The 26,766-nt window shown below is 37.7% G+C and overlaps 1 protein-coding gene across 8 annotated transcripts in view; it reads left to right on the plus strand.

Annotated features, from left to right (window-relative positions):
- The window catches only part of PTPRM (protein tyrosine phosphatase receptor type M), a 470,229-nt gene that overhangs the window by 220,285 nt on the left and 223,178 nt on the right, over positions 1-26,766 (plus strand). The window lies entirely within an intron of this gene.

Here is a 26,766-nt window from a genome sequence, read left to right on the forward strand (position 1 = left end):
GGGTCGAAGTGATTTAAAGAATCCGTTCTGCCACACCAGGGACCTTTTATTCCAAAACAATAATATGTGAGAACTTTTTTTTATTTTTATTTTTTAACCTGTATTCTGTGTAATACTAAGTATTTTTAATGAGCTATCCAGAATTTAAAAGAAGATTATCTTTCCACATCTAAATCTGTAATATGATTTATCCACTATGTGAAAAGAGATTAGTTTCAGATAAGATACAGTTATTTAAGAGGTTTGTCAGATATGTAGAGATATATTTCTTCAGAGTTTTAAAATATGGACTGTAGAAAATTTTCCTCACTGGCATAGAGTACATCTAGTATCTATAACAAATATTATCATTATTATATTCACTTGTGCTCTGCCATCCCTATGTCTGAATCTGTTCTGCAGTCCTGATTTTATCTTCCATTTTACTGAGACTGTAGACAGGGGACAGGTGCTGTCATTTAATTTTGTATGTATTTAGCTCCTAGGACAATGGAATATTGAATAATTTTATATTCTAGACCCACTGGTAATATAAGTGATTATTATTATTGTTAGATTAGGCACTACTGGGAGAGTGTTGTCTGCTTTGTTGATCATTTAATGTTATAACATGTTATTATTTTTCATATATTTAAAGTGTCACGGTTTTTGATAGTAGGTGGCTGTTGAAAACTATATTCATATACATTCTAAAGTGTCTGTTCCCTTTCAAAAGATTTTTTTTTTCCCGCCCGAAAGGTTTCTATGATTTGTGTTGCCTTGTTGCCTTTTTTCCTTTTTTTTTTTCCCCCCTGTTTGTACACTAGTCTATTATCCTCTCTGGGAAACCAATGTTGCATTTTAAACCAGTCAAGTGAGTCAGATGTATTTGGCAGTGTACGTGTGTGGAGGGCTTGAAAGGAATGATACATTTGATTCCCTGTATTTATCTCCATTATCCTCCTTCACTTTTGGTAGATGGACATTAAAGAGATAAGTAATGGGTCAAGACTTTAATAAAACCGAGATCTAACTTTTAAGTATATTACAAGTTGTGTTGATTTTTAATACTCCGTTTTGAATGATAAATTATTACTGTCATTCTAATGCAATATAACTAGAGATGTACTACTTAAATAACAGAGTAAAGCAACACTTTTGAAGCAGGTAGTATTGAAAAAATGTTGCTTGTTTTTTTATATCTTCTTATTTGTCACACACCATTAAACGTCCTTTCCTCTAGGCTAAACTAGACATCTGCTACTTTGGCCTACTTATCAAAAGAAATGAAACTTTTATTGGCTTGACATCATTACATTTAAGCTTCTTTAGAAGATGAAGAAAATACCAACTTGAGGAATTTAGGATGCCATTTGATGTCTAGGTGAACTGCCTTCTTTTAGCAAAAAGAAGTAGAAACTTGTAAATGATTTCTCAGGTTCGTGCACCTCTGTGTGCATTCTCCTGCACGTACACATATACACACAAACACAAACGTCCCCAGGGAAGTTATAACCCACATTTTAATATCAGAGTGTCCATGAGCCTCGCCTTGGGAAGAAGTGGGAATAACCAGTTAGCAAGGAGTTAATGATGTTGATGTGTAGACAGGTTTTAGAATTCAGGATTTATTGAAATCAGAGTTTAAGTCTCCTGAAGCTATTGTTTTAAATTACTGGTAGATTTAAGGAGAATGTGTGGTATACAGGCTGTTGTCATCGTTGTGGTTGTTTTCAAAACTTCCAATGCAAGGTGATTTTTTTTTTTCTTGTTGTTTTTTGTTTGTGGTATTTTGATTGTTTGGGTGGTTGCTGTTGTTGTTTAAAGCTAAAATTAAAACTCAATTTCTAGAGCACAGTACTATAGGTAAAATTCTGAAGCTACAGTCACAAAATATACAAAAAACTGCTGCATTCCTCCTGTCAGCCTGGAGCTCTCAGTTTTCTCTATTCATTACATACTGCAGTCTCACAGGAGTCCCTAAGATTTTCTTTCTAATGCTGATGTTAAGTATCGCCAAAGTGCAAGCTACATTTTCCTTTGTCTAGATTTTTGGAAGCTCTAGGTACTTGATCCATACATAGCACTGCATTTCAAAAGTTAAGCATGAGAGCGAGCAATTAATGTCAAACTTCTGCTTAGAAAGAAAGCATCTCTGTTTTCTTTTTTGAATTTCTCTTGTTTTTTACTAAGAAACTTTCTTCAAAGAAACAGTGTCGTAACGAGTTTCCTAGGGGCTCACCCAAAGCAAACCATATTAGTAATGAGTGCTATGTTCTAAAATAATGGTGCAGTACTAGTATTTGAATATTTATTAGTAAAGCTATGACCAAAAAAAACCAAACCAAACCCTAAATAAATTATTTGCTTTTTTTTCCATTTCTGTGTGTGACTATGTTTTGCTTTTCATAGTGTCGTAGAATGGAAAGACACTCTAGAGGCCTTCTGTTCATTCTCTGTCCCAAGACATGCTGTATAGCATGCCAGCTATATTTCTTTTGTTTGTGGCATCTTTTTGCCTAGCTTTCCAAAAGATCTCAAATTAAATTTTTAAATTTCTTCATCCTACCTATTCCAGCAGTTTGTGCTGTAAGAAGTTTTCTTTACCTCTAAGCTCAGTCTTTGCTGCGGAACAAGCCTGTTATTTTTCAGCTATCGCCACAGATAAGGTTATTCCCTTCCTAAACATGGCATTCTGGTTGAGTCCGTAGTAGTCTCAGCAGTGTTGCTTTTTTCATGTGTGATATTGCTAAACCATAAAACCAAAGCAGGGTTTTGTCTGGGGAGGTCATCCAGTCCAGTCTCCTATCTCCATGCGGTCCTCAAAAGGCTGGGTCCGTTTCCTTAGAGCTTTTGCAGTCATGTTTTGAATCTTTTCAAAGACAGGCGTTCCACAGCATCTCTGGGCAGCCAGTTGCAGTGCTTGACCACCGTGAAGAATTTTTTTCTTCATAGTGAGTTGGAGTTTCCAAGATGAGAATTGTCTCTTATCCTTCTGTTTCGCACATCCAGGAGTCTGACACTTTGTTCTCTGCAATTCTCCTTCATGTTCCAGAACACAGCAATTAGAAATGCCTCTTTGACTAAGCAAGCCCAGTTCCCTCAGCTTCTCCTCATTATTTGTTGCACTCCAGACACTTTATTCACCCTCTGAGACATTGTAGGTTCTTGTCAAATCTCATGTACTGAGGAACCAAAATGTAGACATACATAAAGCCTCACCAGTGCCTTACACAGAGGAATAGTCGCCTTCCTTCACCTACTTGCTGTGGGCCTCCTAACACAGTTCTGTATGTAGTTAGCAAGGGCACATTTCCCATCTCATATTTGACTTGCCATCCAGCAGGATCTCTAGGTTTACAGAGCTGCCACTCTTGGTCCCCAGCCAGTCCTGACACATGGGGTTGTTCCATCCTCAGTGCAAGACTTTCAGTGAGGTTGGGCAATTCGTCCTGGTTCAGCTGGTCAAGATCCTTCTGATCGATAGTCATGCCTTCCCACATAGCAAGTGCTCTTGTAATTTTGTCATCTCTAAGCTTGGGAATACATTCCATCCCTTTCTTCAGATCTTGCTAGCTCCAGTATCAATCCCCCAAGGAGTACCACTTCTAACCAGCCATCAGTTAGACTTCAAACTGTTGAACACTAGCCTTTGACCCTAATAGTGCAAACTTCATACAAACTCTGAGACCATCTTCTCCAGAAATGCAGCTAAAACAGTTGTTCCCTATCTAAAGTTTGTGCAATTTGTTGTTCCTGCCTCACTGTAGTATCTTGTGATTTTAACTTATGAACAGTGTCCTGATGGTTAGTGGTGGGGTGGGGTTGTTCCTGATTTTTTTCAGATTCGGTGGTCAAGATCTTATCAACTTTGCTATTGCACACACCGTTAGTGAAAATTTTGAATAGCACCAGATCTTAGACAGATCCCTCTTAGCTACATTTCGCTTTTGAAAGGTACCAGATCACTAAATTCTCAGTCAAGTTTTCAAGTGGATGCTTTCTCTGAGTCCACAATGTAGTATCTTCATTTAGGCTAACCTTCCTTAGCTTCTTTGTGTTATGGAAAAGTTTTCTCAAATAGTATCAAAACCCTTATTAAAGTCAAGACATAGATATCTACTAAATTGTTTCCAAACCTAGGGCTCATTGTCTTGTCATAGGAAGAAGACAGTTGTAATTTTCTATGTTATGTGTTCTTAGCAAGTCTATTTTGTCTTCTACTAATTTGTTGGGGGGTGAGGAGGATTTCTGTCTTGCATGTCAAAAGACCAAACACCTTTTTTTTTTTTTTCCTTTATGAGATCTTGCATACAAGTTTCCCAGAATAAATGCTAATATATCCAAGATACCAGCAGTGAATTTTCAGGTTAACGGGATGAGTAACAGGTCTAGAGGCCTGAAAATATCTAACTTACCTGAGTACTCTTCAGCATGCCAGTTCCTTCCCTATTGTAGGCTAAAATCTTTAACCCTTGAATTTGTGTGTTTTATAACCAGTAGGTCATAGTTGAGTTTCTTAGGAAGGGCATTACATACTTCAGTTGCCTTGATGTTGATACTGAATACTTTTCCGTTTTGCTCAATAACCAATCAGGTTTATCTTTGGTATTATTTTTACCGTAGTTTCTGTTCTAGTTACACAGTTTTACTGCACCTTACTGATTCTGTCTTTGTGGCCAGGCATCTGTACATAGTGATTTGACTTATTTCTTTCGTGTGTGTAAGGTTTGAAAGCACAGAGACTTTTCCACTTGAGTTTCTTATGTTTTTTGATGGACAAAATTAAGGTTCAGACACCAACTTAGATAACTCTTTAACTATCATCATCTTTGCTCCAAAGAAGATGAAATCTCCTTTTCAAGATTTAGAGGCCTATGAGAATTTCCTAGCTTACAAAAGAAAGAAATGGGAAAAAAAAAAAAAAAAAAAAATCCAATATCTGTATAGAAAAGTTGATAGCAGATTTGGACCTCGTTGCTTAAATATCTGCATTACTCTGTGGACTTAGTACTTGTGTAATATGCACAGTCCAAGTATGTTTTTTCTGCAGGGCCCCCATTGCATCCTTTCTTCTCCCTCCTTCTGTATCAGAGTGTTGATTTTCTGCATTATTCAAAAGAATAATGCAGTCAGACCAGCCATAAGCTACTTCACCAGCACAGCAGAATAGAAAGAGCATGATGTTTTTACAGGTTGCAAAGTTTGTATTATGCACTGTGAACTGAAGGAATAATGACCAGCCTCTCTGGTTTTAGGCACAACTCTTGTTGGTCACTGAAACGTGTATCAACATTAGGAATGTAAATGACTTGAATATCATTTGAAAAAAGGTATATATATTTGTTTCCTTAGAAACCTGTATAATACCATCCTGAATTTCATGCTGTTCACCATTTCAGCATGTAAATCTCATCTATTATCTGTTTATTTCCAGAGAATTTTGAGTCAGTCCATACAAAAGAGCTCCAGGATGGTCTAAAGCTAGAAAAAATGTATAGCCAAGATTTAGCATTTTTTCTTTTAGTTATTTTGTGTTTCACATTTATGAGTCATAATATGTGCTAATGAATGAAAAGTGGGTCATTCTATTTACAATACAAAAAGTGCAGTGTGAATAAATAGGATTTTCATTCCTAGCTATACCATTATCTATGCAGCTGGAAACAACACAAGTTTGTTAAAATTAAATAAATTGCATAAATTTATTCTAGGTTGATATTTTCAATATAAAAATGATAAATGTTTTTTTTTTTTAAGTGAAATAACTTCTTTACTTAAGGAATAATTGGAAGAAATAGAGGAATTACATGTTATGAGGAGGAGACAGACAAATTGGTTTCTGGGATTACATTACCAGAAATATATTCCTTTATGTAAATGGAACCCTCTAGTGTTGGCATATATGAGACACTGAGACTTCAGATTCCTCTGGAATATATGTTTCACGAAAATAACATCACAAGTCCTTATAAATTTCCACTTACAAGTCCACTTGTCCGTGTTTAAAATTGACAAGGTTCACACAATTAAAATGTACATTCATGTGCTTTTTTTGTTAAGCTGTGATGAGCAAAACCAGAGGTTTGTGTAGAAAAGTCAAATTTCCGAACTTCAGTCACTTAAATGTGTTTAGAATCAAATAAAGACAGTGGAATTTCTAGAAATACAGTTTACTTCTTGCTCCTGCTGAAAATACTCCCTTTGTTCTTCAGATGTACAATGGGCTGATGGTGCTGATCTCTACCTGAAGAAGCAAAAATGTTTTTCTAAAGGGTAGTGAGAAAACAAGACTACCCCTGACCTTCCAGAGGTCTTGTTCATCTCAGAGCTGCACTCTGAGATGGAAAGTGTCCTCCTGTGTCTAAGACTCAGAAGAGCTTTTGTTCATAGGCTGCTTTGGCAAAGCACTCTGCATTTTAAGAAGGTAATTCTGACCTTGCTCTTCAGTGATCACAAGGTTACAAGTCAAAGTTTTCACCTTGCACATAAAAAATAAGGCACCTGCTGACATGATAAAGCACAATGATTTTTGCAGTACCTTTTACAAGAGGGTGTTGTGAAGTGTTTCTACAGTACCTAAATAGCATCATGGCCCTGAAGAATAACAAGAAAAAGAGCTGGAGACAGAAGATGAAAATGGTGGCCAAAAACACTCAGAGGAGAGAGAGCATTGATCCACACAAAGAGTAGTCAAGGGCCAAGGATGAGGAATCAAGACAAAGAAAATAATTGGTACAAGCTTAATGAATGTGGAGGGAATTAGGAGAATCTTGACAGCAGAAATATGTAGGGAGAATTAATATCTCCCTGTAATGACAACTTTAAATATAACACACAGCAAACTGAAACCAACACATATTAGAGTAAAGCAACAAATGACAGAAGGTGGTTCTGCTGTTTCAGGTGGAATATGAAAAATGTGGAGGCCAGAGAGGATTTCATTGATCTAGGATAACTTGGGCATGGAGGCTTTCAGAAACTCATGGACTGAATTTGAGCTGGTTTTTGAAAACACTACAGGGACAGGGAGAGCTGGCCTTTGGTAACAGGCTGATGAATGTTCAGGGACTAAGAGGGAGTTGATGTGGGGCAGCTTTGACCTTTTTCTTGCTCTGGAAGTGCAAGAATTATGCTCTTTCCTTGTAGACTTTTGCCCATGTTATTACTTAGCAATAAGGTCTGTGGCAGAGTTACTGTTGTCTGACCCTAAACAGGTGCCTGTTCATTTTTTTCCTCTCCAAATATATAAAGTAATTATTTATTCATTGTTTTTGTTAAACTTCAATAAATACATGAGAGACTAGCTAACATTTTGCTTGACACATGCTAATGACTCCCTTACATCTTCATCTGCTTGAAGATAACTGATGAAACCTACTGGAAATTAAGGCTATAATTTTAGAGGTAGGGATTTCAGTCTAATCAATATTTTGCTGGTAATGATAACAGTTTATTCTTAAGAAATACAATGGCTATAAGATGAAGAATCAATGTATGGAAATGAGAAACAGGTGTCAGGTTTGACCAGGGACATTATTGTCATGATGTTTGAAGGCCAGTGAGTTGTGTCAGCAAGTGCAGCAGTAATTCTGTCAAGTAAGGTATGTAAGGAACTAATGAAAAAGTTAGGAACACTGGTTCTTGCTTGTGAGCTTGAGTCCTTCAATAATATGTTCATTTATTCTTGTTTTTATCTCACATCCCTTCCCTCCTCTTCTATTTCAAGCTACAATTCATAATACAAAATATATGCTCTCTACCTCAGCTAGTCTCTTCTGTATTATGTTTTGAGAGCTGATTTTGTTTAATTACAACACGAGGAAAGCAGTGAAGTGTGCTTCAGTGTTCCTAACAGTTCCTCTTCAGAAGAGAACCAGAGCTATGTGGTCATGCAAACTCTAAGCAGATACAGGATTAAAAAAACATTGAGAGACAGAGAAAGAGAACACAGGATAAACATAAACACATTTCTTCATCAGATCCACAAGGACTAACAGAAAACCAAAAGTTCTTCTATAGATGTGATTTATAATCAAAGATAAAAATGAGTGCTGTCTTAAATTAAGAAGTAGAAAGCTTTTCTCCACTATATCAGAAAGTTCTGCTTCTGCAGTCTGTTTTCTTATGCTAGTTCAATTTTACCTATCTACAAGGAGGGATCTTAGCAGAAAGGAAGAGACTCAATAGAACCTGTCTTTGCTATTAGTTGTACTTCCTAAGCTTAAGAAACACTTTAGATAATGTGCTAAAAGCACAGTGGCTTATGAATAATGCTGTTTATATTTATGCTAATATTAAAATACTAGCATCATTTTGTAAAAGGGTCTTTCCAAGCTTTGCAGCTGTAGTAACGTGAAGAGTTCAGATCTGGCTCCAGGTAACAGTGGTCATTTTGGATCAACCATTTACATTATGCTGGGAATTGCTCATCTTTGGAGGTATTTGCCCATCACTTGACAAGTCTCTCTTCCTCTCTCCTCTCGTGATAACAAGCGGTTCCCTACCCACTCCATCACTACCAGCTCCCCCAGTATCGCCAAGTACATCAGCAGCTGCTACAACTCTCATCTACAAATTGTGGGAAATATCAAGAGTATAGTACCTTGCTGTTTCTGTATAACAGTTAGGAGATGTCAGTCATGTGCTCCCAGCTTACAGCTGACATGTCTGTACACTTGCAGTGCTTTATAGCAGACATACCTGACCTTTAATTCTAATTATACCTCTATAGTGACTAAACCACAATGTCTGGATATTTCAGTACAAGTTTTCTTGCAAAAGCAAAGGAAGACATTAAATATGTGCAGAGCTTCTGTCTCTCTGAGACTCTAGATATCACCTGAGTAAAAGAACTGGCATGGGACCAAGAATAATGGTGTGCCTGTCTTTTAAATGAACCTGAAACTGTTGCCTACTTTCCTCATCAAAATGGCTAATAAATGAGGAGCTTTTGCTAAGTATGCAGTGTCTTTGGTGCAGACCTCCAATTAGGCACCCAGGTTGCCTTATTCCGTAATAGTACCTTAGGCCTCTGAAAACAAAACCAGGAGGCTCATAAGCAATTCTCACCTTGTATGTCTAGTTATCACTAGCTAGTCAGAGAACTGCTGAGGAAAACTTTACAATGAACAGAAAAGAAGGAATATACTTGTATCTTCATGCCTTCTAGAAAGAGAAATCAGCATATTCCAGAAATGGTGTTTTCCTGATATGTCTTTATGCCTGAAAAGCAAAGCAAAGACTGAACGTGGGGGTTGAATACTGCATTACATTATAGTAGCTTTATGGCATTCATTTTCCAGTAGGGTGATCTGTAAACTTAATGTATTGTATTTTATCACATGTGGAATCGATATGATTCACTTAGATTAAATCTTTTGCCCAGTGGATAAACGTGGACCTGATATTTCATCTCAGAGTGGATATTAAGAGCTGAACAAATGTGTTCCTCTTTGGTAAAGTAAGTTGCCAGGCTTGTGCCTTGCAGGAAAATGCTGAAGCAAAAGTGGCTTGTTCACAGAAATTGCATTGCTCTAGGAAAGTGTCATGACGGATTGCAAGACTAAATTTGTCATTAGTCTGGAAGGATAGCCTCATTGCTTGACAATCACAACAATGTAGTCATCATATGGACTTTTGAGGTGTGTGCTGCATCCATTCCAAACCCTAAGGTTACAGTGGTTTCCTGAAGAACTTGTCAGAACATTGTGTGGGAACATATACGAGACAGGAATATCATTAACACCAAACCTGCGACGAATCCATTTGCTAGGAGTCACAAACTTGCAGGGCTATGTTGCCCAAGAAGCAAAGACAACGAATCTTGGGAGGACTGAAGAGAATGTTTTCCCAGTCAGAGATGTCTCCAGATTGAGTTTACAGACTAAATCAACTGCCAACATTGTTTCTTAAATAAAAGGAAGGTAAATTCATGGGGGCGTCTCACTATTCCTAGGGACAGGCACTCTAGTAAATGCTTTCATTTGATAGTGAATACCTTCATAACATTTGTTAATAAAATAAACTAGTGATGCATAATAGCACAGACAACTTCTATTACTCCCGAAGACATTGAAATAAATGGATAAAAACAAAGCAGTCTGCTCAAGTCTTTGGTTGCCACATACTAAATGCCTATGCATTATTTTGAATTAAGGCATTTCTCAGATATAATGCAGACTAGCTGTTCTGTATCACAGTGTATATCTGGCTAAGTTTTAAGACATAAACACTCCTTGGTGTACTTTTTTAAGATTTTACAAAACATCCAAAAACTACAATAAAAGAAATAGGAACTTTTCACCTTCTGAGAGCCAAGTAATCATCAAATATTTAATGAAAGTGGATGCTGGCAGTGTTTTATCATGCTAGAAATTGGTATGAAAGATTAAAGAACCATCATGTAGAGTGAGGGAGAACCGTTAAGTGAAAATACATGCTTAACAAAAAAGAAAAATTGAATTGAAAATATTTCAAATCTACTGCTTTTTTGAAGATTCAAGGGCTGCTGTGCTGCTGTAGATACAAGGGCCTCTAGTCCTTTCTCACTTTACGACTAGTGTGTGGTCCGTTTGCAAGCACTTTGCAGAGACCTAAGGCAATATGCTTGGCTTAGCTTTGTAACATTGTAATTTGTCTTTTGTGGAAAGGATAGATTTATTTCTTTTGCACTCAGATGGCCGAATTCTGCCCCTGGGTGTGTACCTTAGCTATCAGTTTGCCTGAACCAAAATGACAGAGTGTGTTTTACTATAGGCAATGTTTTACTCTAATACAAGATTGAGATGTTAGCCTGTGGTCACACGGTGAGCCATTTGCCATCTGATGAAGTTGTTTGTATTTTGAATGCAGGTGAAACAAATGCATTTTAGAAAGTAGAGTCAGTTGCAAAAAGAAAGGAAGCCTTAAAAATGACCAGTTTTAATTTGCCATATGCTAGGAGCCATAAGTGTTTGATTTATATGAAGCACTTCTGCTTTTCTTCAACCTCAGATATTGTATTATAAAAGTAAAAATTTCTATTTCAACAGCAGTGCTGGAAAAATATTTACACAAACAAACTCAAACTGTAAAGCAATAACTATTCACAGCCTAACAAGTGCATGGATTGTACTATCTATATACTTCTCCGACAGGAACAATTGCTAAGTCAAGTTGCTAATTAAAGACTTCTTTTCTTTCCTTTTTCTTCACCTTTCTGATGCTTGCCTCTTTCAAATGCTTCTGGTTTTGGTTTGTTTTGGATTTGTTTGTTTGTTGGGGGGGCGTTGTTGGTTTTATGTTGTTGTTTTGGTCTATTTGTTTGTTTGTTTTGGGGGGCTTTTTTAGTTTGTTTGGGTTTTTTTCTCCTCTGAAATCTGACAAGCAGCCTCCATGGCTTAAAATTCAGCCTGGTCTTTGCTACTGTTGAAATTCTGCTCAGTAGCAAGGCTGCTCATCTGTAAGTGCTCAGTGTGGCATCAGCCGCGCTTTTCTTTCCTCCCCAGTGCTGGGGAAGGTCTTCTCCAGCTGTTGCAGCTGTTCTGAGCGGTTGTGACTGGACTGCCAATCTGGCTGTGATCTGCAAACTGCAATGATTTGGGAGGGTTCCATGGATCATCTGTCACATGAGCAGCCCGATTTTTTTTTTTTTTTTTCACCACACATTCTTATCAATAAGCATCTCATATGAGAAAGAAATCGCAGCCATAAACTTGACGTGAGTCAAGAACCTGAATCCTGTATTTTGTGAAATTCTGTTTCTTATAAAAAGAGTGTTTTGCTGTGCTAACCTAAGCTCTGACAGTACCCCTTTTTCCTCTTCTTCAGTTTGCATCTTCATGAGCTGAATGATGTTTCTTCTCTTTGAATAACTTTTATAATAATTCAGTTCTATTTCAAGTTATTGCTTGCTTGCTAAAGAGCAAGTTATTTCTGAGCTATTTTGCCTATTTTCAGGAAATTAGCCAGTTATTTACATTTTTGAATATGGCTTTTTTTTTTGGTAGTCTTTAACAGTAGAGTTCAAGATAAAAAGTAATGTATTGGCATTGCTTTATTTCAATTTTGGGTATGTAGATGTATTTTAAAAGGAAATAGCAATCATTAGTATTACCACATGGACTGCCAGACTTAAATATGTGTAAATACCTATTTATGCAGAAGTGAAATATCTGCAGATCACAGCTATACCTACTTCTAAATGTATTTCTAAAGGCATATACAAGATAACCACAAGAGCACACTGATATCAGCGTTGTTTGTGCATTGTAGCTTTATTGAGAAATAGTAAAATTATTTAATTTTTGTAACTAAATGAAAGAACTCAGGATTTTTTAGCAATGTCTGTGATACTGGCTGCCATTTTCATACTGTTAATTGTGTCTTTGTAGTGGCATTTTTGCATGTACAGTGTTCTTTATATTTATTACTGGGTGTTAAACAGGGAGCTCTGCATTAGTCAAAGGTTTGGGTAGATTGCCTTCAAAATGTTTCAGATGCTCTTCTTCATTCTTCTTCATTAAAGGAAGTGGAGAAAGCTCAAACCAGCTATTAGGAGTTTTCTTCCAGAGCATTTCAGACAGTGCCTTAGGCAAGAATAAAGTATTTTGTGTATATATAGGACAGACTTCATGCACCTTTTTCTTTTGTCTCCTTACTATTGCTACATTCATTTTGTTGTCCATATGTTTCCCTCTTGACTAAAGAGAGAGCTCTAAATTAAGATCAGGATAACTATTTCTATTTTTAAAATTTTAAATGAGTTGCAAATTCTTTTGAAGCATGTGGGTTTATTTATTGTAGTTTTAAATAGCTTTTCAGTTGTACTGGGAGTAAAATTGTTTCAACAACTATATATTGGTGATCCTATGGTCTGCTGAACATACTGTAAGGAATAATGTGTCTGTAGTTATAAACATTAGGTGTTACTTTTATCAAGAGATTCTAGCAACATCATAAACAACAGGATTGAATCTTGAGTCATTTGTTCATGTCATTGGAAACAATGAGTGGAATTATTGCCTTATTTTATGTGAATTCACAGGGAGTGCTTTTATATATTGATCATGATTAATGCCTGTGAAGCTGCCAGGAGCCTCCTAGGGTTTGTTCTGCCATGTGTAACTAACTTCGATATGGTTTTAAACTTGTAACCGCAAATTTATCTAGAGAAATTTTGGAGAGGTGATTTGGCATGAATTTGTAAAAATAGATGCCATAACCATGCTTTAGACTTCTCCTTGCTAGAGGGCAGAAACTCCATAATAATAGGTTCAGCTTCTGAAGCTTTTTGTCTTTTTAAAGCCTTCTTACAGATGTGTAACATGGCATTGCACAGCACTCATAAACAGTACCTGTTTTGGTCTTTCACGTATAGCACTGACATATAGTGCTTCCCTCTAGTGACAGGTGACACTCTGAGCCAAAGCCTGATTTAAATATCTATTTTTTGCCTTTGTTTTTATGCAGCTGGTTTTTCATAGGTCTTGAATCTTCTAAATTAAACTATCAACTAGTACTCGGAAGAGCCTTTCTCATGAGACATTTGGCACTTCTTATCAGTCTGGTTAACCTGGAGCTTTCACTAAGCAGCTGTGCATGGCCATAGGAACAACCAAAGGTTTCCAGCATCCTTGAGTTCTCTCATTATCCCATTACATGTCTGTGTGTGGTGGGTCCCCGTGCTTCCTAGAGGCAGCTGAGAATAGCTGATATTTGTTTTGCTTTCTGCTTCTTCCTGCCTCTTGCCCAGGGCAGTGGAGAGAAATTAAGAAAACACAAAGTGTGTTTTCCTGTTTGTGTGAGCCAGCAGCTTTTACTACACCTGTCACTCAGGAAATAAGCCAGCAAGGATGGAAATTCTTGGGATGTCTTCAAAGCCCAGGACTTCATGTCAATCGTGATACAGGTCACATGCCCAGAAGTGCAGGGTAGGCCTGTGGTGACCATCTCTCCTGGGGCATTTCTGTGTTCAAACACAACCCTAAGTGGGAGGGATGAAAAATTCCCTGAATGTGATCAGAGGATAACCTTACATGCCCCAGTCTCCTGGTGTTACTAACAGTGTCATAATTTTACTTTTTCTGACAGATCCATATTTGATGGCAAACTTGAAAGTGCATGAAACTTGTCTGTTGGATCACTTTCACCTACAATAGTATTTCATCCACATTCCTGTTCTATTAAAGCAAAACTTGCCTTTTCTAGCCTGCTTTAATAGGCTTCAGGTATGGCTGGGAGCTTTTAAGGTCCCACTGCTGAGGGTGGCAAGCCACTACAGGGATCCCATGCACCATGGGACTGTGGGGAATTGCTGTTCTGTAGCATGCTACAGAGGGCAAAGGACACGTGTCTTCTGAATTTGAAAATCTTTCCTCACCATGTACTGGGTTACAGGAGATTTGCTGTGACAGCCACACACGTGGCTGTGCAGTGGCTGAATTTACCCATGAATTCAGAGAGAGAACAACTACACTTAGGCTTGTAGAAGGATTTTTCTTCTCTCATTTTAGCTCATAATTTAAACCGGATTTTCTCCAGGGATACTTGTGTGGCCATATTGAACAATTGTAACACATCCAAGAATTATGATTTTTGTTATTGTCACAAGCCAGCATTAGAAGAAGCTTCAGATCAGTGAGCTTAAATCAACAATACACTTGTACCATGCTAAACATTATTATATAAGTGGCCACTTAAGCGGTTTCATGCTGTTTGCAACTAACTTTTTCTTATGAGCAAATACTGCATCATGAGGGACCAGTCCCTTCAATCCCTTTTCGCTTGTGTTCTTAGTGGTAGTATAAGATACACCGTTCAGTGAAAGGGCTGGAGTGGACTTAAATGCTTCTGAGCTGTCATGAGTGCCTTCTGCCTGAACTCTTAAAAAGCCTGATTTTTTTATGTGTGTGTTTTTTAATTGTTGTTGGTTTTCTTCCAGCTGGGAAATCAGAATACTTGTAAATATGGATTAAGGTAGTGAAATTGTCATATAAATAAGGACTAGGAAAATCCTGGTCGAAATATTCTCTCAGAGATCTAACAGTAATGTGCTTGAAGGCTTCTTGAAGCTTCTGTCCATGCAAACTCCCTTTTTAATTTAATTCTTAATTAAAATCATTATTCTATAGTGTATCAAAGTATTTAGCTGGAGTAAAAAATGTCTGTGTCTTTAATAATTTTGCAGAATTACAGAAATGTAGTTATCAGAAGAAATATGTTCTTTCTCAGATACTGCCTTTTTATGTGTCTTGAGTAGTCTTTTGTAATTTTAAAAAATAATATTGTTTTAATTACCATGGTTACACGCTGCTAGTGCTGATACAACTTAAAACAATTTCTTTCTGCTCCATTACTTAATACACTGTGAATTCATCAAAAATTAAAAAAAATTGTGTAGTGCAAAATTTCTCATCTGTTTTTGCCTGCTGGTTACTGAGGTTTCGATACTGTATTCTTCATTCAGGGAACACTGGCTTGTACCTGGATCAGGCCTAAATATATGAAATACCAAACCTGGTCTGTGTCGGGATGACCTCGGGTGGCTCTGGCTGCCAGACACCCAGTTGCTCTCCTACTCTCCTCCTCAGCAGGACAGGGGGACAAAATAAGATGGAAAATCTCATGGGTCAAGGTAGAGACAGGGAGATCACTTACCAGTTACTATCACAGGCAAAACAGATGCAACTTGGGAAAAATTAATTTATTGCCTGTTGAAACAGATTTGGATAGCAAGAAACAAAGACAAAACACCATCTTCTCCCTCCTCACTTATGTTCCTCCACTCCCAGCTCCTTTCCTGCTCCAAGTGGCACAGGGGGACAGGGAACAGGGCTTGGGGTCAGTCTACAACAGCTTCTCTCTGCCATTCCTTCCTTCTTACTGCTTCAGCAAGGAGTCCTCTACAGCCTACATCTTCCTTCAGGGTATATTCACCTGCTCCAGCATGGGATCCCCCATGGGCTGGACACCTGCTCCACCATGGTCCTCTCCCCAGCTGCAGGGGTCTCTCTGCTCTGGCACCTGTAGCACCTCCTCCTTCTTTTCTCACCTGGGTGCCTGCAGGGCTGTTTCTCACACTTTTTCACCCCCCTCCTCTTACCACCAGGCAGTGTTTTGCCCTTTAATAGACTTTTCCAGAGGCACCACCACCTTGGCTGAGGGGCTCAGCTGTGCCCTGTGGTGGGTCGACTAGAACCGGTTGTGCCTGACATGGGGCAGTGGCCCCCAGTGCATCATGCTAACTCACCCATTTGTCGTGAATTAAGCTCTTGCCTTTCCCTGACATCAGTTTGTTCGTGTTTCTGTTGTCATGTGGTATATTAGTGAAGCAGACTGCCACGTGTATTTATATTCAATGCAGTTGTATGAATTGGTGAGTGGCCTCAGCAGTGGAATTGCTAGAAATACCCTGACTTCATGTTGCTTTCCTTTCAACTTTCAGACCATACTGAAAAAATAATAATATATTCTTCCAATGTAACACCTTGGAGCCATAAATATCAAAGTGCTTTACAAACATAGAATTTAGTTATTCAAATCTGAGGTGTTGAGTGGGATTTTTACAATCATCCAGTGACAAATGCCTAAGCCAGAAATTGAGCTGTGGTTTCGAATTGCCCAGTACGGGGATGTTTCCACTAAGCCCGTTCACCTGTGTGAATAATACTGATCCACACAGGCTTCAGCTAATGGGTTGAATGGGGCAAGTGAGCAAATGAGCTTTTGCTGACTTCAAGTCTCTGTCCTGTTGTCTTTCTGTTGTTTTCTTTTCCAGTTTTTGTCTATGGTTGAGCTTTGAGATCCAGCCAGGAAGACCTGACAGGAGTGTTTGCACCATCTAGTACACCGAGAGCAATTAATGTTTATAACATTTTATTAATGGCTATGTTCTTTTTTTTCTGATTAACTATTAGAAATGAAGTTCTGAAAATCGCAGTCCATTTACAAGTCAGTGAAACTATTTGTTCTTAGAAATATAATTTAGTTTAAAATGTGATTGTGTTGCTGGCAGACTTACATAAGTGTAAAGCAGCGACTTGGTTGTCAAGAAACTTCTATCTTAAATTGTCTGTACATTATATGAATATTTCTGGATTTTGTGTGTATATGCACACCAAGTCCAGCAATGTGGATTACTGACAAAAAAATAAGCATCATCATTATAATTCAAGATTATAACATGCAACCCCTAAACCATTCTGCAACTGCAAAAGCAGCAGCTCTTCTGTTGCCTTCTCATTTGGTTCAATTCTGAGTTACAAATAAGAGCTTACATTTCCTATTATTTAAATGCAAATTTTGGTACTTAAAAGATCAGTGTGTGATTTATATATTTCTGAATATTTCCAATTTTCTACAATAAAACTATTTTAAAAATTTATTTTAATTTTTAAATAAGGGCCACCCTGTAGCTATTCTATAACCAAAAGCTTGTGGAGCTGTTGATTTTGAGCTGTTGTAGGCTCTTGTTGCTTTTTATACCTTTGGGGTTTGGGTTCTTTTTTTTACTATCTTCCCAGTTAATGAAAAGCACCCTTAGCTGAGATGAAAACCAGAGCACCTCACAAGCTCCATTTAAATTATGAACCTGAATTTTTTACTTTCATAATCATGATAGAGACAAAGGAAAGCCTGCAATGAGAAACTTCTGTGCTTGGAAGAAAACTGCATGATTTATAACAGATGTCAGCAATTTATAAATTCAAATTAGAGTAACGTATAAATAGTGACTGTATCGCACTTGCTTTTTTATTACTTTGTGTATGACCTTTTTCAGAGTAGCAATTATTTTTCATTAGCTCGGTTCAATTGGAAAAAACAATGCTTAATGGACTTTGAATCCTGGGTTACTGGTGATGGAATTAGACAGTTTTCAGATTTATGTAATTGCTGTCATATGAAGTTCCATAATTTGTCGCATCAGCTTATTTCTGGTGGACTTTTACCAGTTACCTCTTCCAGTTTTTCCTTGATCTGTGTGGTAGAACTGTGATCCAGGGCTCCTGAGTGATCTGTGGAGCTGCTTATGTCTCGACAGTAAAGAAACTGCCCGTCTTTGGCCCGTGAGACTGTGATCTCGTCCTGGCCCCTCTCCTGCACTCAGGATTGCAGGTTCTTCAGCAGCCTCCCATAACCTCCACTTTCCTGAATATTTGATGGCTGCTTTGTGTTCTTCCACGTCAGTTATGGTTCTGGCATCAATGCACACGTTCTTTAATCTATTTGACAGGACCAAATTTGGAAGAGGGGAAGGAAGCAGAAAGACATAACCAAATGCAAAGTGACCTGTAGCGATTAAAGCAGGAGATGCTGCAGGCAATGTAGGGAAATGTAGTCCTGATAAATGATTAATCTTTATGACTAGAGAAAAGAAATAAACAACAAAGGCTCAAGATGAAATGTGGAAATAAAGCATGGCTTAAAGGAAATAAGTACAGGGTTAACTAACCTGTGATACGTTATGCAAAACCACATTTATTTTCATATTTTCTTCTTAGTTCTGTGCTTGTATTCCTTTGTTTACTGTTTTTGTCAGTAGTATCATACATTTCTGTATCTGAGGCAGAGAGCAAAGTCCCACGTATATGGATTTTTCTGAGAATCTTTGGACTCTGTTAAATCTTATGAGGAAAAAGAGAATTAACTTTGAAGCAGTTTACCATCCATTCTACCTACTTCTCCGAACTTTTCTCCTTCTTCCTCTAGTGGAAGTTCCTTTCCTTGTTACAAATGTGTCAGAAGCAAGGATGGGCTGGTTTCCTCTGTATTTTATAGTACAGTGTAACAGTATAAATTTACTCCATCGGCCAGCATATTTTCTTATGTTTGCTTTTCACAGGGAATGGTATAGCAGTGAACGCTGGTGGCAAATAACTTCTTCAGCTATCACAGGAAAATTCAAAGAAATCTGCTAGAGAGGGAGCAATTTGGGGGAGTTTTTTGAGAAATTTTTAAGATATTGTGATGTAGCAGGAAAAAAAGGCTGAATATATTCAACCAACAAAGTCAACAGTGTATACTGTCAATGTAGGTACTTTTCGAGTACTTTAATGTATAAAGGCATCAGGTTTAGTTATTGAACGGGGAAGATAATCAGCAAGAAATTCCTTTCATACAAGGTAGCCCTGTGCACAGAAAAACAAAAAGTACCTTACCAATGTAATTTATCCCCGTTCTTATATCATTCTAAATTAAAACATCCAAAACTCGTTGAGTTACCCAGGTAGCATAGGAGAAGTTGGTATTTTGCTTTAGAAAGTCTGAGTAAACTACTGCTCTTTTTTGTGCTAGCTCGAGAAAGGAATCGGAGTGCAGTGTTGCAGCTGATATTGAGGGCTACTGTATTGATTACTTGGAGTAGACAAAGATGGTAGTTTAGATTGGTAGGTGAAAAAGCACTTTCATTTACACAATAGCTAGTAACTACTCAGGCTTGTGCGAAGCTCCTGGAAAAGTCCCGAGGATGGGCCTAACCTGAGGAAGGTTAAACACTGCATCCAGACTGACTGGTAACTACGTAGGAGATTCTTTTGGGAAAAGGATCTTGTCACAAATTAAACAGATGATTGCCTCAACTTTACAGTACTTACTTCTCATTTAGTATTGTACTTAAGCGTTACTAGTAGTTAGCACATAATAGTGTAGCAGAAGGACAGAATGGCCTGTTCCCTTTTGACACATATGTAAGTTCAGAGTTTCTTTTACCAGTTGTTACAAAGAATCTGATTCATTTATCAGGTTTATGCATTTGAGAGTTATTTGTCAAAACTGATCTCACTCTACATCATTTGGTTAAGGTTGATTGCACATGTCAGATTAGAAAGAATGGTAAATATTCTTTTTAGATGAGTAACATTGATTGGTGGCATTTTCTCTTTTATGTAGATTTATATGACCATGTTGTCCTGTCATTTAGGTTCAATAACAGCCTGTTCTCAACCCCCACTTTAGCTAACACTGCTGTACCTAACAGCTCTGAATTAATGTGATTTGTCAGTAGCAATAGGCCACAGTGATAACCAGAACACGCTGCTACATCTTATTCTGACTGATCTATGAAACAGCATTGCCCATTTATTCTTTGGCACAACATAATAAACAGTCTCTGGGCTTCTACTTTCATGGCAGGTATTGAGCAGCTGAAACCTTCACTAATTTACACAATGGTTTATCTTTTCGCCAGTTGACTTCAGGGGAAACTCTAGAAGCCATAACATAAAAATTAATGAGGTCAAACATGCTAACATGTCACACAACAGAGCAAACACTGCATGCTTGCCATTAATATTAGTCAGAAGGTGATTGGGGCACTTACTGTACAAAAATATATGTACTGTATTAGTGTATATAGAGAATGGTTTGTCATACTACGTCATAGACATATTCCAGCCATTTCCAAGAAAACTGGCTAGAGAAAAGATTTTTGCCTCACATGAGAACTTCTAAATGTTTATATTGTTCTCCTTGATTGCTGGTTTTTTGACCACTGAGTAGAAAACTGTGTTTTACATTAGTGTCATTTCCCCTGGTTATGACAAATTATCTAATTATGTCTGTTGTTCTCAAAAATATACTTAATTATGAGCCAGCCACATACACCTTCTTCTAGTATATCTGAAAGTTTCTGCATTGACCCTGCATTACCAGATGGTTTCATTTTCAGTGAAGACAATACTGTTGTGTGGTACCTATGGAAAGGAGGTATGTCAGGTGGCCACAAGAGCAATTCTTCAGGCCTTCAGCTTCCTTTGTGTTGCCTGCGGCTTCTCCAGTATGAACAGCAGCTGGGCTGCGGGCTGCATAAATTGGTTTAGAACTCCAGCCATGTGATCAAGTCAGAAAAAGGGTTAAACACCCGTGATAGATTTTGTTGAGAAGGACAATATTTGCAACATAAGTCTTTTCCTCAAAGATCGTTCTGATCCAAGTGTCTACCAAAGGTAACATCTACTAGAAATAGACACTTTATTTGCCATCTCACTATAGTAATTCTTCTGAGGGGTATTTGTCGCAACCTTTTATTTCTTGTTGATTTATATATTCACGAAGGTTCCTGGGGTGAAGTGAGGATAAATTGTCATTGCCATATATGTGAAGTGAAAAGTATATGCCTGCAGTCTTTATTTTTCACTTCTCAGTTAGATGTGTGCTTCCTTCACACGAAAGAAAGAAAACCTTAAGAACACATGCTTGTCTGTCTTTCGATCTCTCTAGAATTACCTTGTCATGAAATGTAAAACTAATGTGTAGTTGTAAAAACCACTGCCAGCATTTTCCTCACTAGTGGCTGATGGCTAAGTAGATTTAGAAATGAAAGGGGTTATTATAAAGTGATTACTGAATAGCTAGGTATGTCATTTTAAACAAGCAACTAAAATCTCTGTTGCAGATTCAGAATGTAATCTTGTTTGTATCATTCATACTTAAAATCTGATTTTGATTGTGAAGGAGTAATCATGTAACGCAGGTAATTTGAGAAAAATACATTGAATGATGTTTTTCTTTCATTCCTTATTTAAATGTATTAGAGTTTAAATGACTCACCATTCAGAGTACACCTATAAAATGACAACAACATAAAGGTTAGATTCCATTTATGTTGGTTCAGATTTAAATTTTACTATAAAGTGAAAAGTTCATATCACCTTTCATGAAATAAAGCATTGTATAGAAACTAATACTTAAAAAATACTGCGAACTTTAAAAGGTGATGATTAGACCAATATATTTTGCATCTGTACATGTCAGCCTGAAGACTTAGGCCTTGTGGGATACGTGTGGTCATAGATTGGTGAATAAGAGATGAAAAAATTAAGGAAAATGTCTCATGCAGGATTATATCACTCATTCATGTTTCTGTATTCAGTGCTTATAATGATACGTTACTAAAAGCTTAAATCTAATGTCTCATCTGGTTTCAAGCAACATCTAGAATAATTTTTTAGAAGTGGTGAGCTGATGCCTTGGATGTGTATTAGAATGTGCTTTCAATGAATCTTCTATCATCAGCTAAACATTGTGGTTCTCTCCCAAGAATTCCTGTATTTTTAGCTTGTGTTTGAGCTAGAAATATCACAAAAGTAATTATCCTAGTGATAAACGGATATTAGCATTCATGATTATTCCTGGAAAAAGTAGACCTCTACTTTTTGAGGAGGAGTGAGGATTCAAGCTGGCTCTTTTTAAGAACTTGACCTGATCATTTTACTGGTGTGAGCTGTGAGAATGTATTTCATTGTTTTCTGAGCTCCCACGTTTTGGAACTAACCAGGTCTGATCACAAAGTACAGAAAAAAACTGTTGAATGCTATATTCTAGTGCATTAGAAATGAGACTGAGAATTAGGATTCCACAGCTTTTGTTGACGCTTTGTAACTTTCAGCAGATAATCCATTTCTTTTGAGTTTCGGTTTCTTTGTATATAAACGAGGACATGTGCTATCCTCATATCTTATACAGATACGTAAGGTTTAACTACATGATACTTCCAAAGTATATGATGAAACAAAATCAGTGGAAACATGATCTTGCATCTGGTTCCAGCCTGAAGAAGGATGGTGTTGCCGTAGTCTTAGCGACAACAAGGTAGTTGCTCGCTTTCCTCCTTTACCCAGTAGACTGCTGGCATTTCTGGCAGGAAAAAGAGGCTGAGTATGTGCACATGCTGTAAGTGAAAATCTTCCAGTTCTCAGATGCAGGGAAGTGGTTTAGTCGAGAGAGGGAAAACTATCCATGTTGTGTTTGTCCTGAAATGTGTTTTTATAGTTAAGTCTTGTCCTTCTCTCCATTGTGAAACTGTGGATGTTAGCGAAGGTGCTGGGGGAAGCAGAATGGGAAAAGTGAACTTCCCATGTCCCCTCCTCAGTTGTTCTGATTTGTTCTTCCATGGAAGGTACTTCTGATTAAGTGAAGTGCACTGACAGCCTGATCACTTTTACCAGTGCTGGTGAACTCTTAAAGCATGAGTTTGCCTTAAAACACAAGTAGCCTTGTTTGAAACAAAGCATGTCTTAAATTGTCTGCTCAATCAGATGTGGCCCTGATTTAGTGTGTAGAATCAAGTCTAAAGTTTGTAGGTGCTTATGATCTCCATCACTGTAGTATGCAAGTTCCTTGCAGGTGTTCATGATCTGCAAACCTCTGATACAGCTGCTGGACTCCCACTTTACTCAGAGAGCATTGACATGAAAAGATATTCAGTAATTTGAACTAGACTGCTTAGGCAATCTGTGACAAAGCCTGTACATTTAATTATCATTAGTTAAATTTGTGTTTAAAAGACCTATAGTGGGTAATACGTTAAATCACAGATGATTCTGGTTTCATCTTAAATTTTTACATTTTCTTGTTCTGTTCATCCTTCACTTCCTATGGAAGGACAATAGCGTCCAATCTGGAATTTAAATCACAAGAGTTGTGATTACAGAGCTAAAACATACTAATAATTTGCCTATACAAGAAGTAAATTCTTCATTCCTATTGTTCGAATGTCTTTCAAATGGTACCTAACACATACCAGCTGTCTGCAGCTGCTGGAGCACCATGGAGTGGCAGAAAATCACCATGCCATTCCTTTCTTCATGTCTTTTTTCAGTAGGTCTGTGCAGTCTGTGGGGAAAAGACAAAACTTCCAGTCTGAGTTTTCATTCTAAACCCAAGTTTTGATGATCAATGACAGGATGCTAAAAATACACCTAAATGTCCCTGTGATTCTGAAATTGCGTTTCTGAAAAAGCATTGTACTTGTGGTAAGAGGTAAAGTGAAGTTCCAGAGAAATGAGCTGTGAATTGCAGCTGCAATGGAAATTGATCCTGTCTGTCAGTCTCTGCTCTGTATTCTCAGGAAGACGTAGAGGAGCAGAGAAGGAGCCAAGATCGACGATTCAATGAGATGCTAAAGTGCCAGGGGCTAGAACCGGGCTTGCTGGTCCCTCTGGCCACAGCTGCACCTGTCAGACTTCACTGGCTGATACTCTGCTGGAGCTGGCAGAAGGAGAGCGGTACGAAAAATGCTGTGGGCTTCAGCAGGGGAATCAGTAAGAACTACCTGGCTGAAGCTTCAGGCATGACAGGCAGTGCCCTCCTTTGGGAGGCAAACCTCTTCTCTTATGAAGTGATAGGCCTTATTTTCCCCATTCGCCTCATGATTTGTACCAGTGAGGCATGAGAAAATAGCTGGAATACTGAGGAAAAACAGAGGCTGAGTTCACATATAGCACTCCAGAGTGAGTAGAGAGGTCTGGCTGTAAAACCTCTCTGCAGGTGTGCCTTTACCAACTGAGGAAAAGAAACAAAGGCTCAGCAAATAGCTGTTGTGGTGTGAGGTGTATATGTTGCACATAATGTTGTTGGTACAGCATCTTAATCTCATGATTCATTTTCTACTCTAAAAGATGTGATTTCAGTTGTGATTAGCACTGTGCTGTGACACTTCTCTGTGTATCTATCACTAACCTGATGCAAGGTAATGACAGCAGACCATTGCTAGGATGGCAGCTTTCAGGTACTATGTGAATAGTTAGTGCAAGTCTCATGAGCACAACAGCAGCATCTCTATAGAATGCTTACTTTTTCACTGAAAGTTGGGAACTTACCATGGGAATATGATAAAAAGATCCTATAGAAATTACAATCAACAAAATTAAGTTATCATGCTGTGGTCATTAGTTCAGCTTTCCCTTTTAAACCATAGCCATTAGTTGTCATTCTTTTTGTGTTGCTTAGCAATTTTCTTTCCCCAAGTATCCTGAGTCCCTCATGATGCAAAGCGTTTACTTTCCAGTGTGTTGCAAGCAATGTACTGTGCTTTCAGAACCATATCGCTTTAAATATTTCTTCTGGGGTGTACAACAACACCTCCAGAGAAGCTCAGTGCAAACTTGATCTAATGGAAACTTCTTTTTCTATCTTTTGTTGCAATAACTTTTATTTCTCATGGCTGTTTTGAGCTATATGGATTTTTAATCCAAAATTTGCACTGCTACCTTAGCCTTTTTTTTCTGGTTTCCCTTCATCTCTTTCCTGCTTACAGTATGAATTAACTGAATTTAACCAAGAGTCATCATGTACTTCATGCATATAGATCTGTTATGACTGAGAACTCAACTGTATAGAGCAGATGAAAACTGATATCCTCAGGTCTGTAATGAAGTCTTGTCTGATAAATGAAAGAAGTGTGGTATTGAAAAAAAAAATAAAATAAAGCAAATAAAGTAGTGGTAATTTAGGAATTATACTTATTTGATGAAAGAAATAATAAAGTATCATCAATTTCTCTAGGCATGTCCATTTTGAGAATTTAGAAGTGAGACTGAGGACACAAAGTAGGTAAATTCTGTGGAGTGTAGGCCTGTATCTTCAAAGGCTCTTTCATGGACAAAACTCTCTGGAATATTTAACCTGACTTTCTCAGTGCACAGTTATCCTACTTTCTCAGTTATCCCACCTGGTGCATTATATCAGATCTTGCTTTATTTTTCCGTAATGTCTTTCTCTGCTGTGTCCCAGGGGCTTTTATATCCTACCTCTCCCTTTCTTTCCACTAAGTGCTGTCATTGGCTGGTCGACACATTAACTGCTTGACACTTACCCCACAAAGGGGTCTTTAGGGCCCTATCAGTTGCATAATCTCTGAATGATGGTAAGAAAAATAGATATGAGTTGCGTAGCTACTGATGCTGTGAATTACAGAATCAAGTTAGGAACCAAAGCTACCAGAGTATTTGCCTTGTCTGATGACCTTTATCCTGTGAATATCAACAAAAGCTGTATTGTCTCCATCTTCTACAATCTAATCTCTTTTTTCCCTTGTCTCTTTTGTTAGAAGTGAAAATGTATCTGTCATTCTCATAGCAATGACTTCAAGATTTAACTAGAGGGCTAACTTGTACTTTTTATTAAGGTAACATGACATAAGAATATCTTCCTCTTGGGCAGAACTCTTGGATATGTTTTGATCCAGTATTTTTGTACAGCCACTCAATTTCAGTTTTAAAATGCTATGAATTAGTTTTATGTCTCCAACAAAATGATTTCTCAGCTCCCCTGTGAATTTTCTGATGTGCCTACTATGGAACTAAGCAGGCTGTTCCATATTCTTGCAGCTGGAAACTTTGTTCAGCTACTTAATGTTGTATGTCAGGGTCACCTCAATTTTGTAGATTTTCTAGTCCTATTTAGCCCGTTCGGGTAGCGCTACAGTTACACAATACCCATCAAATGCGTTTTGGTATTCATAGTCTCACCTAAATGAAGAAATGCTTAGAAGCTGATATGAAAACAAAACCAAAACAAAACAAAAAGGAAAACTCTTTTATCATGACATTTATGTCTGAATTATGCAGAAGTAAGTGCTTAAGGAAGACATGAAACTCTTAGGACTTGCCAGTCTTTGAGGTTTGCTTCTAATTAATCTTAGTTGTAGAAGCAATAGAAAACAGCCCAAACAATGGGATTCTTAGCTGGGGTATCTGAGTGTGGGGGGAGGTGAATGGCTCTACTGCGATTTTTCCTTGATGGCGACATGTTTACCAGTCAGTCTACTTGCTAGAAAGGAGATGAGGATTAGACCCATTGCTGAATTTGTTTTCCTTTGCCATTTTGTCACTGACTGACAAATGTACTGTATAGATGATCAACACTGTTGAGTAGTGGCAATTAATTAAAAAAAAAAAACAAAACACCAACAAACCTGGAAGATTTAAAAGGGGGAAAAAATACCTTGCTTTGTAGATTTCAGAGAGAGCAAGCAATTTCTTAACACCTTTTCTTCAAGGAGTTAAGATGAATAACATCTTTGAACAA

Source organism: Streptopelia decaocto (genome assembly GCF_964273445.1).
Source record: "Streptopelia decaocto genome assembly, chromosome: 2".
Classification (NCBI taxonomy): domain Eukaryota; kingdom Metazoa; phylum Chordata; class Aves; order Columbiformes; family Columbidae; genus Streptopelia; species Streptopelia decaocto.